Source organism: Cryptomeria japonica, chromosome 8, assembly GCF_030272615.1.
Source record: "Cryptomeria japonica chromosome 8, Sugi_1.0, whole genome shotgun sequence".
NCBI lineage: Eukaryota > Viridiplantae > Streptophyta > Pinopsida > Cupressales > Cupressaceae > Cryptomeria > Cryptomeria japonica.
In genome coordinates, this window is record NC_081412.1 from 709,208,482 (window position 1) to 709,214,257 (window position 5,776).

Genomic DNA, 5,776 nt, shown 5'->3' on the forward strand with positions numbered 1-5,776 from the left:
TATCACTTTAGCAATGTAGTCTAGGGCATCAATAGAAAGTGATGCATTGTTTGGAGTATCCCCAGAAGTTGCAGTTGTGTCATTCCATTGAATATGTGTATTGCCTGCTACTTCTCCATGTAAGCTAATATTTGCTTTGGTTATACTAATAGTTACTTTTTCTCTCTTATCAATCAAGACACACAAAAATTCAGATGGTATTAAATGATAACATGTGAGGAGACCTTAAACCAGTGCACACTAATAAAAACTTGAAACATATTTATTCAGTCCAAGTTAAGACACATAAAAATTCAGATCGTATTAAATGATAATATCAAATGTGTGAGACGATCTTAAGCAAATTTACTTAGCCCAAGTTGAGACTCACACATATGTGTCTGCTTTGATGTTTATGACAAGTCCATTGTATACTATTGTCAGGCACAAAATTTATTGTTGCCTCCTGCATTGTGATGTAATTTCCATCTTTAGATTGATCCACATCAATTTGAATAATTACGATATCGCATGTACGATTTTTTGTAATTGATTTTGTTGTTGCTGCTCAGGCCTGATGATATTTTGGGGAAGAGCTATCCAATTGCCTTCAGTTCCATTTTCCTCTATATAGGTCATTAGTATAGAATTTTCTTCAGGGGACAATGGCCCTTTCTTCATAGTACCTTTATCACAACAAGGTGCTCTGCCTTGTTATAGAACCCCAAGTAAGATTGACGATCTTTTCAATCAAATAGTTTAATGGTTAAAAGGTAATTTTTTTCAACATGACATTCCATAATCAAATTTCATTTCACTACTTTTAAAATTATGATTAACAATTTAATTTAATATTTTGGTAGAGCCATTAAACATCATAAATTTTCCTTTTCTAGTGTTTTTTTGCTCTGTCATCTAACATTGTTTTTAATACACTATAGAAAACAAGTGGAAGAAGTTTATATCATATATTGGGCCTGGTCTTCTTGTTTCCATAGCCTAATTGAATCCTATCACTATAATCCGCTTTACCTCCTTTAACATTTACAAATGATTATGTTGAGAGCTTGTTCAATGGCTTCCCTTGTTTATCTCAATGGAATCAAACTTAGTGGGAGGTGCAAAGTACAAGTATGAGGTATGCAATCATCTTAATGTTAGACTCTCAAATGTAAAGGGAAAGAAACATCAACAAGTTTCCCTAAGTTGAGATTTCTTATATAACTTAAAACGCAATTAAGTAAATTATTATAATTAAGTAAATTGTGTATTATTTTGTAGCCGATTTGTGTCATTCTCCTTGGCTTCTCCTTTGCCTTGGTTCAACAGTCTCGAGCAGCCAATTTGGAAGTCACTACAAGTTGGTTGCACAAACTACTTAGGCTAATACCTATTCATTTTAGTCAACAATTAAGTTAGGAGTTGATTTCCCTCACTTATTTTGCAGGCAAGCACCTTGCAGAGCATTGCAGAACATTATGATTGTGAGCAGAAAGGGGGTGTAACTGCATGTGACATTCTTGAAGGTTTGACTCTACACGTTCATATTCTACATTTTTGACAGAATCAATAAGTATTAAGAATAACATGATAACTCTATGCAGGCATTACACTTATATCTTTTCATTTAACACCAGAAATTGTTAGATTTATCAGCTGAACCAATCTTTTGAAAGCAAATATCCTCTTAACTCGTGGATTTAGCAAGTTAATTTTACATAGGATGTTGTAGATGGATGTTCTTCTAAATTTCCATTCATTTCCCCCCCTTTCTGTAGACAAAATAAAATGACTTATAGGGTTTTTTCTATTTCTTTTAAGCTCATTGAGAAGGCCTGAAGAATTCCTCTTCTATCTTTGCATATTCATTCAATTAATTTTGTCACCCTTGTGCATCTTATTATCTGTTTTATTTGAATCTTTCATAATTTACTACTTCTACTATAAATAATGCACATACATATTATGACGGTTTTGATTTTAATGATAAAATATGATAGTTCTTGAAACAATAAGGAATGGGAATAGGAAGAGGAAGTTTAATTGTCACCAAAAGAAACCTCTTCTTTTGAAGAAAATTGCAAGACTGTTTCAAGATAGAGAAATAATAAAGACCTCAAGTAGAATAGTAATATTGACAAAAGCATGAATAAATGAAAACAATATTACCTACACCATGGAAAAATAGAAAAAAACATTTATTATTGTAATTGTTATATATTTTTGTATGGGAGAACCAAAATGAACCCAACCTCACAACCAACATATACTTTATACAGTGTTTAATTACAGTCATTTAAGAATATATAGCATTTACTCCTTGTTTTTATTCAAGATAAGATTATGTCTTTCAGTTTTCTGTCTTTTTCAATGTTCTTTCAATATTTGAACAAGTATAGAATCATTAGTCCTAGATTTATTACGTATTATTGTATATCAAATTCATATACAACATTTCAAAATTTTAATAATTCAAATTAATCTGTCACCTCCTTCCTATTCTAGATAATTGTCATGATGGCACTGTTTTCTTAGTTATTTCCTTATGATGTATAATTATGAATGGCAGCACATCAAACAAAGCCCAATGAAGGCATGAAGAATTTATGTTGGATGATTGGAGCTTTGCATTAAATAATATAGAGATTACATTCCAAACCTCATCAAACAAAAATAAAATTGCTCTGCCACTCTTTGGGCAGGAACTTCGCTGCTCTGCGGCGCTTGTTGGTACATGATAACGACATAACTGATTGGTATATGAAACTATACAAGAGAATCTTGTGGTGGAAATGCTTTGTTATAAAGACTCATAGTTCAAACATACTGCCAAACCGTATGAGGACAGAATTGAAGGTTTTCCCATTTCCTATTTTTGTGCTGTCGTAACAATTTCATTTTTTTATGGCTGGAAAACAAGGTCTTACGTAGACTATCATATTATATGCAAGCTAAAAACAAACCAACCTACTCTTGTACGCAGTTGTTACAAGTTGAAGCTATAAATACTATGTAATATTAGACCATAGGAAGAGGGGTGTAAGAAGAATTCTATAAACAAACTTGTGTATTGAAGCTAATTATTTTGTAATAAATAAAATAGTGCTTTTCATGATCGAAGTAGTAGCACAAGGAAGCCATTTTATCTTATCACCTGGTGGACTAAGCAAGCAAGGCTCACTTCTTGGGATGTCTAGTGACTTCTATTAATTTAGCAATGTGTTTATTTCTATTCTTTGTCGTTATTTGCAAGTGTAGTTTGCAGTTTTTTTAAATTTTGTAATTGTTCCTGTCATCAGAAATTGACAGTTCCTGTCACTAGAGTTATTTTGTTTTTTTGTAGGTTTGTTTCTTCAAGTTGTTTTTCATTCTCACTCAGCTTGCTACCTATAGCCCTTGCATAGATAGTCTCGACACTTTTCACAAGTCTACAATCCCCAAATTGACATTTAGACCAAGATGAACATAGCTCATTTTGTACCCCAGTGTTGGCCTATCAATGTACATGAGAAGAAGATGGTTCTATGTTTCTCTTCAATGCTTTGCTCTCCATTAAAGAGATCATTGATAGGAGTATTAACTCTTTCTTCATTCACATGAGATTCCCTAAGAGAGGTACAAGTATTAGGTTTTTCATTTGCATCTCTAGGATTGTGATCTACATTAAAAAAATCACCATAAAACAACATGCATCATGGACAAAAGCTTTGAGATTTAATTTATTGATAGGAAGCATTTTGGAAATTCTAAACATGCAATATGCCAAAGTGCTATGAATGAAAGAAGCAATGTAAAATGGAAGAAACCATTATCCAACACATTATTATGATAAATATAGGTAAAAAGCAATGTAACCATATGTAAAATGGAAAATAAATAAGATCTATTAAGTGTCATTATAAATGTCTAACGTCAAATCTGAAAATAAAAGTTACAAATTATGCTTGTATAGAACAACACAAAAGTGATTTGCAAGAAATCTGGTTGTAATTATTAATAACTGAATCATTAAAATTACATTTTAAATTTTAATTTTTTTAAATAAATTTATTAATATTGATATTAAAAAATATTTTTTGTAAAATATACTTAGAACAATAATAAGTGATGAAAAATATTAAAATTAAATTCCAATTACAAATTATATCATTTAAAAATTATTAGTTAAAATCAATTTTATAGAATAGTTTTAATTAAAATTATTAATTTTAAATATAAAATTAATATTGATGAATAAATTACTTTCACAACGAGCTTATAATTTTTTAGTTTTTTATCTGTAAAATTTAATTATTAATAATTAATATTGTTAATAATAATTTTTTTTTTTAAATAAATCTACAAATAATAAATTATTCATAATTAATGTTTAATAATAATTAATTTTAAATAATAGTATGAGTTATATTTTTTAAAACCTTTTTAAACAATAAAAATTAGATAACTAGCAATTACTAATTATTATTAAACTTAATTAAAATAATTATTAATTAAAAATGAAATTTAAATAATAATTCTAATTATCAAATGACCATTTGATAATGAAATTAATGCATCACATTTTTATTTCAAATTGGATACAACACAATAAACATTAAAACAAATTGAGATATTATTATGAGGGTAATGATATAACTTTTCCAATTAGAGTACATTCAATGAGATCACAACTCAAATAATTAACATGATTTGTCTATCCTTCCAAGTTTTGTAATGGTGTAAAATGACCTATTTTAAGATTGTGTAGAAACTCATCGCTCCTCACATGTTGCTACTAGAAGTAAGGTCTTCAAATATGTGAAAGCTCTTGATTTTATTAAAGATTCAAAAAGCCTCGTTGTTTTAAAAACTGCACTAGTTTGTATCTTCATTATTGAACCCCATGGACACTAAGGCAGATGAAATGATGTTATTACCATCAATAAATTTAATCAAACCTAGATTGTGAGGTCTTTAAGAGGAAATTGAAAGGTCGCATTTACTTCCACTATTTTCAAACCTCACATTTTATCATTTGGCTCTTCCTTTATTTCCTTGTGTGCATGATGACCATACTTTGTATATGGCCTCTCAAGAATTTAAATATTTTACCTTTTAAGAAAGAAGTAAATGAGCATAAAGAAGCTATCTTTAAACAGAACAAATCGGGCCCTTATTTTCTAAAACATAAGGTAATGAAATCTTGCCCATTTCAAGATTGCTAACCTTATAAACCTAAAACTAACTATGTTAGACTTCAGCTTGGATGATGTCACTATGGTGGAACAGAGAAATCAATTTGTCTATGATATCTTCAACTAGGGTTCTTTTGTTATGGAAAACCACTTTCCATTTCAATGAGCTATTCTACATTGTTTTCTTCGTATTCCACTCTAATGAATCATATGGTCATTTTCAAAAGATCGACATCAATACATAAATTTAACTTTCTCAAAAAAATTACAAAAAATCAAGTGAAACAAATGACAAGATCATCTTCAATTTAACCAATTTGTTTATATTATATATAATTGTCACTAACAAACACAGATTTTATATTCTATGATTTGTACCCTCCAATATATTATTTAAATTATATTTTACTATCAGTGTAACCATCGCACCTCCTTTTGTGCAAGTGCTAGTTTTATTAGTTTCTTTCAATGCTTCTTTCATTAAATGAATTTGTTTGAAGTGGTAGGAATAGGAATGTTGTGGGCTTTCTTTCACATTGATAAGTTTATGCTACTAGGCGATCAACTGCCTATACCCATGCCTTTGCTACTGGCTTTGTCCACGCATCCAAAGGTGCTTCTTC